The sequence below is a fragment of the Ambystoma mexicanum genome, unplaced genomic scaffold (assembly GCF_040938575.1).
Source record: "Ambystoma mexicanum isolate Mex_15411 unplaced genomic scaffold, UKY_AmexF1_1 Mex_scaf176, whole genome shotgun sequence".
Taxonomy (NCBI): Eukaryota; Metazoa; Chordata; class Amphibia; order Caudata; family Ambystomatidae; genus Ambystoma; species Ambystoma mexicanum.
In genome coordinates this window covers 75219-84691 of record NW_027182409.1, presented here as the reverse complement: position 1 = coordinate 84691, position 9473 = coordinate 75219, and the positions used below count along the sequence as shown (strand labels likewise).

Genomic DNA, 9473 nt, shown 5'->3' with positions numbered 1-9473 from the left:
GCTAGACCTTGCAGTTTTGAAAGGCAATTGAGAAATGGCTCACTTCCTGAATTTGGAGCACAAAAAAGTCTACAGCACCTGGTATTCCCAGGCGGTCTCCCATCCAGGTACTAACTAGGCCCGACACTGCTTAGCTTCCGAGATCAGACGAGATCGGGCGCATTCAGTGTGGTGTGGCCGTAGGCTCTGGGCCTAGTGAGTTTTGTACTTTTAAGCATCTAGTCGGCTAGACCTTGCAGTTTTGAAAGGCAATTGAGAAATGGCTCACTTCCTGAACTTGGAGCACAAAAAAGCCTACAGCACCTGGTATTCCCAGGCGGTCTCCCATCCAGTTACTAACTAGGCCCGACACTGCTTAGCTTCCGAGATCAGACGAGATCAGGCGCATTCAGTGTGGTGTGGCCGTAGGCTCTGGGCCTAGTGAGTTTTGTACTTTTAAGCATCTAGTCGGCTAGACCTTGCAGTTTTGAAAGGCAATTGAGAAATGGCTCACTTCCTGAACTTGGAGCACAAAAAAGCCTACAGCACCTGGTATTCCCAGGCGGTCTCCCATCCAGGTACTAACTAGGCCCGACACTGCTTAGCTTCCGAGATCAGACGAGATCGGGCGCATTCAGTGTGGTGTGGCCGTAGGCTCTGGGCCTAGTGAGTTTTGTACTTTTAAGCATCTAGTCGGCTAGACCTTGCAGTTTTGAAAGGCAATTGAGAAATGGCTCACTTCCTGAACTTGGAGCACAAAAAAGCCTACAGCACCTGGTATTCCCAGGCGGTCTCCCATCCAGGTACTAACTAGGCCCGACACTGCTTAGCTTCCGAGATCAGACGAGATCGGGCGCATTCAGTGTGGTGTGGCCGTAGGCTCTGGGCCTAGTGAGTTTTGTACTTTTAAGCATCTAGTCGGCTAGACCTTGCAGTTTTGAAAGGCAATTGAGAAATGGCTCACTTCCTGAATTTGGAGCACAAAAAAGCCTACAGCACCTGGTATTCCCAGGCGGTCTCCCATCCAGGTACTAACTAGGCCCGACACTGCTTAGCTTCCGAGATCAGACGAGATCGGGCGCATTCAGTGTGGTGTGGCCGTAGGCTCTGGGCCTAGTGAGTTTTGTACTTTTAAGCATCTAGTCGGCTAGACCTTGCAGTTTTGAAAGGCAATTGAGAAATGGCTCACTTCCTGAACTTGGAGCACGAAAAAGCCTACAGCACCTGGTATTCCCAGGCGGTCTCCCATCCAGGTACTAACTAGGCCCGACACTGCTTAGCTTCCGAGATCAGACGAGATCGGGCGCATTCAGTGTGGTGTGGCCGTAGGCTCTGGGCCTAGTGAGTTTTGTACTTTTAAGCATCTAGTCGGCTAGACCTTGCAGTTTTGAAAGGCAATTGAGAAATGGCTCACTTCCTGAACTTGGAGCACAAAAAAGCCTACAGCACCTGGTATTCCCAGGCGGTCTCCCATCAAGGTACTAACTAGGCCCGACACTGCTTAGCTTCCGAGATCAGACGAGATCGGGCGCATTCAGTGTGGTGTGGCCGTAGGCTCTAGAAATGCTAAGAATATTACTCTTATGCATTTGCATTTAGTAAGCTAAGCCATGCAGCCACTTGCAACATGATACCACGCTCATCGCTCGATCAGCGCTCGATCAGGCTCGATCAGGCGAGATATATAAGACTGGTGGGCCCATTCAGGACTCCTATGTCTGGTAGGATAACTTTAATCCATCCATCCTGTTTCTGTTGCAGGGAGGTGGAGAGAACAATCAACACAATAACGGCTTTCTTTCATGCCTCTTGAAGGACTCAATATTCTCTGTACTGCATTACATGTGAAAGTCGATTTATTACCCATGAACACACTACCTGTATGCTAATTATATGTAAATAGGTAGCTCCAGCCCTCATAATGTTGTCCAACATTTCCGCTATAAAACGGGATAAAATTATTTTGGAAACATACCAAATTTGAAAAGTAATTGAGAAGTTGTGCAATTACTAATCATGGAGCACAAAATAGCCTACAGCACCTGGTATTCCCAGGCGGTCTCCCATCCAGGTACTAACTAGGCCCGACACTGCTTAGCTTCCGAGATCAGACGAGATCGGGCGCATTCAGTGTGGTGTGGCCGTAGGCTCTGGGCCTAGTGAGTTTTGTACTTTTAAGCATCTAGTCGGCTAGACCTTGCAGTTTTGAAAGGCAATTGAGAAATGGCTCACTTCCTGAACTTGGAGCACAAAAAAGCCTACAGCACCTGGTATTCCCAGGCGGTCTCCCATCCAGGTACTAACTAGGCCCGACACTGCTTAGCTTCCGAGATCAGACGAGATCGGGCGCATTCAGTGTGGTGTGGCCGTAGGCTCTGGGCCTAGTGAGTTTTGTACTTTTAAGCATCTAGTCGGCTAGACCTTGCAGTTTTGAAAGGCAATTGAGAAATGGCTCACTTCCTGAACTTGGAGCACAAAAAAGCCTACAGCACCTGGTATTCCCAGGCGGTCTCCCATCCAGGTACTAACTAGGCCCGACACTGCTTAGCTTCCGAGATCAGACGAGATCGGGCGCATTCAGTGTGGTGTGGCCGTAGGCTCTAGAAATGCTAAGAATATTACTCTTATGCATTTGCATTTAGTAAGCTAAGCCATGCAGCCACTTGCAACATGATACCACGCTCATCGCTCGATCAGCGCTCGATCAGGCTCGATCAGGCGAGATATATAAGACTGGTGGGCCCATTCAGGACTCCTATGTCTGGTAGGATAACTTTAATCCATCCATCCTGTTTCTGTTGCAGGGAGGTGGAGAGAACAATCAACACAATAACGGCTTTCTTTCATGCCTCTTGAAGGACTCAATATTCTCTGTACTGCATTACATGTGAAAGTCGATTTATTACCCATGAACACACTACCTGTATGCTAATTATATGTAAATAGGTAGCTCCAGCCCTCATAATGTTGTCCAACATTTCCGCTATAAAACGGGATAAAATTATTTTGGAAACATACCAAATTTGAAAAGTAATTGAGAAGTTGTGCAATTACTAATCATGGAGCACAAAATAGCCTACAGCACCTGGTATTCCCAGGCGGTCTCCCATCCAGGTACTAACTAGGCCCGACACTGCTTAGCTTCCGAGATCAGACGAGATCGGGCGCATTCAGTGTGGTGTGGCCGTAGGCTCTGGGCCTACTGAGTTTTGTACTTTTAAGCATCTAGTCGGCTAGACCTTGCAGTTTTGAAAGGCAATTGAGAAATGGCTCACTTCCTGAATTTGGAGCACAAAAAAGCCTACAGCACCTGGTATTCCCAGGCGGTCTCCCATCCAGGTACTAACTAGGCCCGACACTGCTTAGCTTCCGAGATCAGACGAGATCGGGCGCATTCAGTGTGGTGTGGGTGTAGGCTCTGGGCCTAGTGAGTTTTGTACTTTTAAGCATCTAGTCGGCTAGACCTTGCAGTTTTGAAAGGCAATTGAGAAATGGCTCACTTCCTGAACTTGGAGCACAAAAAAGCCTACAGCACCTGGTATTCCCAGGCGGTCTCCCATCCAGGTACTAACTAGGCCCGACACTGCTTAGCTTCCGAGATCAGACGAGATCGGGCGCATTCAGTGTGGTGTGGCCGTAGGCTCTCGGCCTAGTGAGTTTTGTACTTTTAAGCATCTAGTCGGCTAGACCTTGCAGTTTTGAAAGGCAATTGAGAAATGGCTCACTTCCTGAATTTGGAGCACAAAAAAGTCTACAGCACCTGGTATTCCCAGGCGGTCTCCCATCCAGGTACTAACTAGGCCCGACACTGCTTAGCTTCCGAGATCAGACGAGATCGGGCGCATTCAGTGTGGTGTGGCCGTAGGCTCTGGGCCTAGTGAGTTTTGTACTTTTAAGCATCTAGTCGGCTAGACCTTGCAGTTTTGAAAGGCAATTGAGAAATGGCTCACTTCCTGAACTTGGAGCACAAAAAAGCCTACAGCACCTGGTATTCCCAGGCGGTCTCCCATCCAGTTACTAACTAGGCCCGACACTGCTTAGCTTCCGAGATCAGACGAGATCAGGCGCATTCAGTGTGGTGTGGCCGTAGGCTCTGGGCCTAGTGAGTTTTGTACTTTTAAGCATCTAGTCGGCTAGACCTTGCAGTTTTGAAAGGCAATTGAGAAATGGCTCACTTCCTGAACTTGGAGCACAAAAAAGCCTACAGCACCTGGTATTCCCAGGCGGTCTCCCATCCAGGTACTAACTAGGCCCGACACTGCTTAGCTTCCGAGATCAGACGAGATCGGGCGCATTCAGTGTGGTGTGGCCGTAGGCTCTGGTCCTAGTGAGTTTTGTACTTTTAAGCATCTAGTCGGCTAGACCTTGCAGTTTTGAAAGGCAATTGAGAAATGGCTCACTTCCTGAACTTGGAGCACGAAAAAGCCTACAGCACCTGGTATTCCCAGGCGGTCTCCCATCCAGGTACTAACTAGGCCCGACACTGCTTAGCTTCCGAGATCAGACGAGATCGGGCGCATTCAGTGTGGTGTGGCCGTAGGCTCTGGTCCTAGTGAGTTTTGTACTTTTAAGCATCTAGTCGGCTAGACCTTGCAGTTTTGAAAGGCAATTGAGAAATGGCTCACTTCCTGAACTTGGAGCACAAAAAAGCCTACAGCACCTGGTATTCCCAGGCGGTCTCCCATCCAGGTACTAACTAGGCCCGACACTGCTTAGTGTGGTGTGGCCGTAGGCTCTAGAAATGCTAAGAATATTACTCTTATGCATTTGCATTTAGTAAGCTAAGCCATGCAGCCACTTGCAACATGATACCACGCTCATCGCTCGATCAGCGCTCGATCAGGCTCGATCAGGCGAGATATATAAGACTGGTGGGCCCATTCAGGACTCCTATGTCTGGTAGGATAACTTTAATCCATCCATCCTGTTTCTGTTGCAGGGAGGTGGAGAGAACAATCAACACAATAACGGCTTTCTTTCATGCCTCTTGAAGGACTCAATATTCTCTGTACTGCATTACATGTGAAAGTCGATTTATTACCCATGAACACACTACCTGTATGCTAATTATATGTAAATAGGTAGCTCCAGCCCTCATAATGTTGTCCAACATTTCCGCTATAAAACGGGATAAAATTATTTTGGAAACATACCAAATTTGAAAAGTAATTGAGAAGTTGTGCAATTACTAATCATGGAGCACAAAATAGCCTACAGCACCTGGTATTCCCAGGCGGTCTCCCATCCAGGTACTAACTAGGCCCGACACTGCTTAGCTTCCGAGATCAGACGAGATCGGGCGCATTCAGTGTGGTGTGGCCGTAGGCTCTGGGCCTAGTGAGTTTTGTACTTTTAAGCATCTAGTCGGCTAGACCTTGCAGTTTTGAAAGGCAATTGAGAAATGGCTCACTTCCTGAATTTGGAGCACAAAAAAGCCTACAGCACCTGGTATTCCCAGGCGGTCTCCCATCCAGGTACTAACTAGGCCCGACACTGCTTAGCTTCCGAGATCAGACGAGATCGGGCGCATTCAGTGTGGTGTGGGTGTAGGCTCTGGGCCTAGTGAGTTTTGTACTTTTAAGCATCTAGTCGGCTAGACCTTGCAGTTTTGAAAGGCAATTGAGAAATGGCTCACTTCCTGAACTTGGAGCACAAAAAAGCCTACAGCACCTGGTATTCCCAGGCGGTCTCCCATCCAGGTACTAACTAGGCCCGACACTGCTTAGCTTCCGAGATCAGACGAGATCGGGCGCATTCAGTGTGGTGTGGCCGTAGGCTCTCGGCCTAGTGAGTTTTGTACTTTTAAGCATCTAGTCGGCTAGACCTTGCAGTTTTGAAAGGCAATTGAGAAATGGCTCACTTCCTGAATTTGGAGCACAAAAAAGTCTACAGCACCTGGTATTCCCAGGCGGTCTCCCATCCAGGTACTAACTAGGCCCGACACTGCTTAGCTTCCGAGATCAGACGAGATCGGGCGCATTCAGTGTGGTGTGGCCGTAGGCTCTGGGCCTAGTGAGTTTTGTACTTTTAAGCATCTAGTCGGCTAGACCTTGCAGTTTTGAAAGGCAATTGAGAAATGGCTCACTTCCTGAACTTGGAGCACAAAAAAGCCTACAGCACCTGGTATTCCCAGGCGGTCTCCCATCCAGTTACTAACTAGGCCCGACACTGCTTAGCTTCCGAGATCAGACGAGATCAGGCGCATTCAGTGTGGTGTGGCCGTAGGCTCTGGGCCTAGTGAGTTTTGTACTTTTAAGCATCTAGTCGGCTAGACCTTGCAGTTTTGAAAGGCAATTGAGAAATGGCTCACTTCCTGAACTTGGAGCACAAAAAAGCCTACAGCACCTGGTATTCCCAGGCGGTCTCCCATCCAGGTACTAACTAGGCCCGACACTGCTTAGCTTCCGAGATCAGACGAGATCGGGCGCATTCAGTGTGGTGTGGCCGTAGGCTCTGGGCCTAGTGAGTTTTGTACTTTTAAGCATCTAGTCGGCTAGACCTTGCAGTTTTGAAAGGCAATTGAGAAATGGCTCACTTCCTGAACTTGGAGCACAAAAAAGCCTACAGCACCTGGTATTCCCAGGCGGTCTCCCATCCAGGTACTAACTAGGCCCGACACTGCTTAGCTTCCGAGATCAGACGAGATCGGGCGCATTCAGTGTGGTGTGGCCGTAGGCTCTGGGCCTAGTGAGTTTTGTACTTTTAAGCATCTAGTCGGCTAGACCTTGCAGTTTTGAAAGGCAATTGAGAAATGGCTCACTTCCTGAATTTGGAGCACAAAAAAGCCTACAGCACCTGGTATTCCCAGGCGGTCTCCCATCCAGGTACTAACTAGGCCCGACACTGCTTAGCTTCCGAGATCAGACGAGATCGGGCGCATTCAGTGTGGTGTGGCCGTAGGCTCTGGGCCTAGTGAGTTTTGTACTTTTAAGCATCTAGTCGGCTAGACCTTGCAGTTTTGAAAGGCAATTGAGAAATGGCTCACTTCCTGAACTTGGAGCACGAAAAAGCCTACAGCACCTGGTATTCCCAGGCGGTCTCCCATCCAGGTACTAACTAGGCCCGACACTGCTTAGCTTCCGAGATCAGACGAGATCGGGCGCATTCAGTGTGGTGTGGCCGTAGGCTCTGGGCCTAGTGAGTTTTGTACTTTTAAGCATCTAGTCGGCTAGACCTTGCAGTTTTGAAAGGCAATTGAGAAATGGCTCACTTCCTGAACTTGGAGCACAAAAAAGCCTACAGCACCTGGTATTCCCAGGCGGTCTCCCATCAAGGTACTAACTAGGCCCGACACTGCTTAGCTTCCGAGATCAGACGAGATCGGGCGCATTCAGTGTGGTGTGGCCGTAGGCTCTAGAAATGCTAAGAATATTACTCTTATGCATTTGCATTTAGTAAGCTAAGCCATGCAGCCACTTGCAACATGATACCACGCTCATCGCTCGATCAGCGCTCGATCAGGCTCGATCAGGCGAGATATATAAGACTGGTGGGCCCATTCAGGACTCCTATGTCTGGTAGGATAACTTTAATCCATCCATCCTGTTTCTGTTGCAGGGAGGTGGAGAGAACAATCAACACAATAACGGCTTTCTTTCATGCCTCTTGAAGGACTCAATATTCTCTGTACTGCATTACATGTGAAAGTCGATTTATTACCCATGAACACACTACCTGTATGCTAATTATATGTAAATAGGTAGCTCCAGCCCTCATAATGTTGTCCAACATTTCCGCTATAAAACGGGATAAAATTATTTTGGAAACATACCAAATTTGAAAAGTAATTGAGAAGTTGTGCAATTACTAATCATGGAGCACAAAATAGCCTACAGCACCTGGTATTCCCAGGCGGTCTCCCATCCAGGTACTAACTAGGCCCGACACTGCTTAGCTTCCGAGATCAGACGAGATCGGGCGCATTCAGTGTGGTGTGGCCGTAGGCTCTGGGCCTAGTGAGTTTTGTACTTTTAAGCATCTAGTCGGCTAGACCTTGCAGTTTTGAAAGGCAATTGAGAAATGGCTCACTTCCTGAACTTGGAGCACAAAAAAGCCTACAGCACCTGGTATTCCCAGGCGGTCTCCCATCCAGGTACTAACTAGGCCCGACACTGCTTAGCTTCCGAGATCAGACGAGATCGGGCGCATTCAGTGTGGTGTGGCCGTAGGCTCTGGGCCTAGTGAGTTTTGTACTTTTAAGCATCTAGTCGGCTAGACCTTGCAGTTTTGAAAGGCAATTGAGAAATGGCTCACTTCCTGAACTTGGAGCACAAAAAAGCCTACAGCACCTGGTATTCCCAGGCGGTCTCCCATCCAGGTACTAACTAGGCCCGACACTGCTTAGCTTCCGAGATCAGACGAGATCGGGCGCATTCAGTGTGGTGTGGCCGTAGGCTCTAGAAATGCTAAGAATATTACTCTTATGCATTTGCATTTAGTAAGCTAAGCCATGCAGCCACTTGCAACATGATACCACGCTCATCGCTCGATCAGCGCTCGATCAGGCTCGATCAGGCGAGATATATAAGACTGGTGGGCCCATTCAGGACTCCTATGTCTGGTAGGATAACTTTAATCCATCCATCCTGTTTCTGTTGCAGGGAGGTGGAGAGAACAATCAACACAATAACGGCTTTCTTTCATGCCTCTTGAAGGACTCAATATTCTCTGTACTGCATTACATGTGAAAGTCGATTTATTACCCATGAACACACTACCTGTATGCTAATTATATGTAAATAGGTAGCTCCAGCCCTCATAATGTTGTCCAACATTTCCGCTATAAAACGGGATAAAATTATTTTGGAAACATACCAAATTTGAAAAGTAATTGAGAAGTTGTGCAATTACTAATCATGGAGCACAAAATAGCCTACAGCACCTGGTATTCCCAGGCGGTCTCCCATCCAGGTACTAACTAGGCCCGACACTGCTTAGCTTCCGAGATCAGACGAGATCGGGCGCATTCAGTGTGGTGTGGCCGTAGGCTCTGGGCCTACTGAGTTTTGTACTTTTAAGCATCTAGTCGGCTAGACCTTGCAGTTTTGAAAGGCAATTGAGAAATGGCTCACTTCCTGAATTTGGAGCACAAAAAAGCCTACAGCACCTGGTATTCCCAGGCGGTCTCCCATCCAGGTACTAACTAGGCCCGACACTGCTTAGCTTCCGAGATCAGACGAGATCGGGCGCATTCAGTGTGGTGTGGGTGTAGGCTCTGGGCCTAGTGAGTTTTGTACTTTTAAGCATCTAGTCGGCTAGACCTTGCAGTTTTGAAAGGCAATTGAGAAATGGCTCACTTCCTGAACTTGGAGCACAAAAAAGCCTACAGCACCTGGTATTCCCAGGCGGTCTCCCATCCAGGTACTAACTAGGCCCGACACTGCTTAGCTTCCGAGATCAGACGAGATCGGGCGCATTCAGTGTGGTGTGGCCGTAGGCTCTCGGCCTAGTGAGTTTTGTACTTTTAAGCATCTAGTCGGCTAGACCTTGCAGTT

General features: G+C 48.5%; 33 non-coding genes across 33 annotated transcripts; all 33 read right to left on the bottom strand.

Moving 5' to 3' along the window:
• Positions 1–66: 66 nt before the first annotated feature.
• LOC138555082 (5S ribosomal RNA) lies at positions 67–185 on the bottom strand. The gene has a single exon (XR_011297871.1). It is a non-coding gene; the product is annotated as a 5S ribosomal RNA (ribosomal RNA).
• Positions 186–291: 106 nt separating this feature from the next.
• On the bottom strand, positions 292–410 carry LOC138555151 (5S ribosomal RNA). Its single transcript, XR_011297940.1, has one exon. It is a non-coding gene; the product is annotated as a 5S ribosomal RNA (ribosomal RNA).
• A 106-nt stretch (positions 411–516) lies between these two features.
• Positions 517–635, bottom strand: LOC138554987 (5S ribosomal RNA). The gene has a single exon (XR_011297778.1). It is a non-coding gene; the product is annotated as a 5S ribosomal RNA (ribosomal RNA).
• Positions 636–741: 106 nt separating this feature from the next.
• On the bottom strand, positions 742–860 carry LOC138554986 (5S ribosomal RNA). The gene has a single exon (XR_011297777.1). It is a non-coding gene; the product is annotated as a 5S ribosomal RNA (ribosomal RNA).
• Positions 861–966: 106 nt separating this feature from the next.
• LOC138554984 (5S ribosomal RNA) lies at positions 967–1085 on the bottom strand. The gene has a single exon (XR_011297776.1). It is a non-coding gene; the product is annotated as a 5S ribosomal RNA (ribosomal RNA).
• Positions 1086–1191: 106 nt separating this feature from the next.
• LOC138554983 (5S ribosomal RNA) lies at positions 1192–1310 on the bottom strand. Its single transcript, XR_011297775.1, has one exon. It is a non-coding gene; the product is annotated as a 5S ribosomal RNA (ribosomal RNA).
• A 106-nt stretch (positions 1311–1416) lies between these two features.
• On the bottom strand, positions 1417–1535 carry LOC138555037 (5S ribosomal RNA). Its single transcript, XR_011297828.1, has one exon. It is a non-coding gene; the product is annotated as a 5S ribosomal RNA (ribosomal RNA).
• Positions 1536–2009: 474 nt separating this feature from the next.
• LOC138554982 (5S ribosomal RNA) lies at positions 2010–2128 on the bottom strand. Its single transcript, XR_011297774.1, has one exon. It is a non-coding gene; the product is annotated as a 5S ribosomal RNA (ribosomal RNA).
• A 106-nt stretch (positions 2129–2234) lies between these two features.
• On the bottom strand, positions 2235–2353 carry LOC138554981 (5S ribosomal RNA). The gene has a single exon (XR_011297773.1). It is a non-coding gene; the product is annotated as a 5S ribosomal RNA (ribosomal RNA).
• A 106-nt stretch (positions 2354–2459) lies between these two features.
• On the bottom strand, positions 2460–2578 carry LOC138554979 (5S ribosomal RNA). Its single transcript, XR_011297771.1, has one exon. It is a non-coding gene; the product is annotated as a 5S ribosomal RNA (ribosomal RNA).
• Positions 2579–3052: 474 nt separating this feature from the next.
• Positions 3053–3171, bottom strand: LOC138554978 (5S ribosomal RNA). Its single transcript, XR_011297770.1, has one exon. It is a non-coding gene; the product is annotated as a 5S ribosomal RNA (ribosomal RNA).
• Positions 3172–3277: 106 nt separating this feature from the next.
• On the bottom strand, positions 3278–3396 carry LOC138555117 (5S ribosomal RNA). Its single transcript, XR_011297906.1, has one exon. It is a non-coding gene; the product is annotated as a 5S ribosomal RNA (ribosomal RNA).
• Positions 3397–3502: 106 nt separating this feature from the next.
• LOC138554977 (5S ribosomal RNA) lies at positions 3503–3621 on the bottom strand. Its single transcript, XR_011297769.1, has one exon. It is a non-coding gene; the product is annotated as a 5S ribosomal RNA (ribosomal RNA).
• Positions 3622–3727: 106 nt separating this feature from the next.
• LOC138555081 (5S ribosomal RNA) lies at positions 3728–3846 on the bottom strand. The gene has a single exon (XR_011297870.1). It is a non-coding gene; the product is annotated as a 5S ribosomal RNA (ribosomal RNA).
• A 106-nt stretch (positions 3847–3952) lies between these two features.
• On the bottom strand, positions 3953–4071 carry LOC138555150 (5S ribosomal RNA). The gene has a single exon (XR_011297939.1). It is a non-coding gene; the product is annotated as a 5S ribosomal RNA (ribosomal RNA).
• Positions 4072–4177: 106 nt separating this feature from the next.
• Positions 4178–4296, bottom strand: LOC138554976 (5S ribosomal RNA). The gene has a single exon (XR_011297768.1). It is a non-coding gene; the product is annotated as a 5S ribosomal RNA (ribosomal RNA).
• Positions 4297–4402: 106 nt separating this feature from the next.
• LOC138554975 (5S ribosomal RNA) lies at positions 4403–4521 on the bottom strand. The gene has a single exon (XR_011297767.1). It is a non-coding gene; the product is annotated as a 5S ribosomal RNA (ribosomal RNA).
• Positions 4522–5187: 666 nt separating this feature from the next.
• LOC138554974 (5S ribosomal RNA) lies at positions 5188–5306 on the bottom strand. Its single transcript, XR_011297766.1, has one exon. It is a non-coding gene; the product is annotated as a 5S ribosomal RNA (ribosomal RNA).
• A 106-nt stretch (positions 5307–5412) lies between these two features.
• LOC138555115 (5S ribosomal RNA) lies at positions 5413–5531 on the bottom strand. The gene has a single exon (XR_011297904.1). It is a non-coding gene; the product is annotated as a 5S ribosomal RNA (ribosomal RNA).
• A 106-nt stretch (positions 5532–5637) lies between these two features.
• Positions 5638–5756, bottom strand: LOC138554973 (5S ribosomal RNA). The gene has a single exon (XR_011297765.1). It is a non-coding gene; the product is annotated as a 5S ribosomal RNA (ribosomal RNA).
• Positions 5757–5862: 106 nt separating this feature from the next.
• LOC138555080 (5S ribosomal RNA) lies at positions 5863–5981 on the bottom strand. Its single transcript, XR_011297869.1, has one exon. It is a non-coding gene; the product is annotated as a 5S ribosomal RNA (ribosomal RNA).
• A 106-nt stretch (positions 5982–6087) lies between these two features.
• Positions 6088–6206, bottom strand: LOC138555148 (5S ribosomal RNA). The gene has a single exon (XR_011297937.1). It is a non-coding gene; the product is annotated as a 5S ribosomal RNA (ribosomal RNA).
• Positions 6207–6312: 106 nt separating this feature from the next.
• LOC138554972 (5S ribosomal RNA) lies at positions 6313–6431 on the bottom strand. Its single transcript, XR_011297764.1, has one exon. It is a non-coding gene; the product is annotated as a 5S ribosomal RNA (ribosomal RNA).
• Positions 6432–6537: 106 nt separating this feature from the next.
• On the bottom strand, positions 6538–6656 carry LOC138554971 (5S ribosomal RNA). Its single transcript, XR_011297763.1, has one exon. It is a non-coding gene; the product is annotated as a 5S ribosomal RNA (ribosomal RNA).
• A 106-nt stretch (positions 6657–6762) lies between these two features.
• Positions 6763–6881, bottom strand: LOC138554970 (5S ribosomal RNA). Its single transcript, XR_011297762.1, has one exon. It is a non-coding gene; the product is annotated as a 5S ribosomal RNA (ribosomal RNA).
• A 106-nt stretch (positions 6882–6987) lies between these two features.
• LOC138554967 (5S ribosomal RNA) lies at positions 6988–7106 on the bottom strand. Its single transcript, XR_011297760.1, has one exon. It is a non-coding gene; the product is annotated as a 5S ribosomal RNA (ribosomal RNA).
• A 106-nt stretch (positions 7107–7212) lies between these two features.
• On the bottom strand, positions 7213–7331 carry LOC138555035 (5S ribosomal RNA). The gene has a single exon (XR_011297826.1). It is a non-coding gene; the product is annotated as a 5S ribosomal RNA (ribosomal RNA).
• A 474-nt stretch (positions 7332–7805) lies between these two features.
• Positions 7806–7924, bottom strand: LOC138554966 (5S ribosomal RNA). The gene has a single exon (XR_011297759.1). It is a non-coding gene; the product is annotated as a 5S ribosomal RNA (ribosomal RNA).
• Positions 7925–8030: 106 nt separating this feature from the next.
• LOC138554965 (5S ribosomal RNA) lies at positions 8031–8149 on the bottom strand. Its single transcript, XR_011297758.1, has one exon. It is a non-coding gene; the product is annotated as a 5S ribosomal RNA (ribosomal RNA).
• A 106-nt stretch (positions 8150–8255) lies between these two features.
• Positions 8256–8374, bottom strand: LOC138554964 (5S ribosomal RNA). Its single transcript, XR_011297757.1, has one exon. It is a non-coding gene; the product is annotated as a 5S ribosomal RNA (ribosomal RNA).
• Positions 8375–8848: 474 nt separating this feature from the next.
• Positions 8849–8967, bottom strand: LOC138554963 (5S ribosomal RNA). Its single transcript, XR_011297756.1, has one exon. It is a non-coding gene; the product is annotated as a 5S ribosomal RNA (ribosomal RNA).
• A 106-nt stretch (positions 8968–9073) lies between these two features.
• Positions 9074–9192, bottom strand: LOC138555114 (5S ribosomal RNA). Its single transcript, XR_011297903.1, has one exon. It is a non-coding gene; the product is annotated as a 5S ribosomal RNA (ribosomal RNA).
• A 106-nt stretch (positions 9193–9298) lies between these two features.
• LOC138554962 (5S ribosomal RNA) lies at positions 9299–9417 on the bottom strand. The gene has a single exon (XR_011297755.1). It is a non-coding gene; the product is annotated as a 5S ribosomal RNA (ribosomal RNA).
• Positions 9418–9473: the final 56 nt, after the last annotated feature.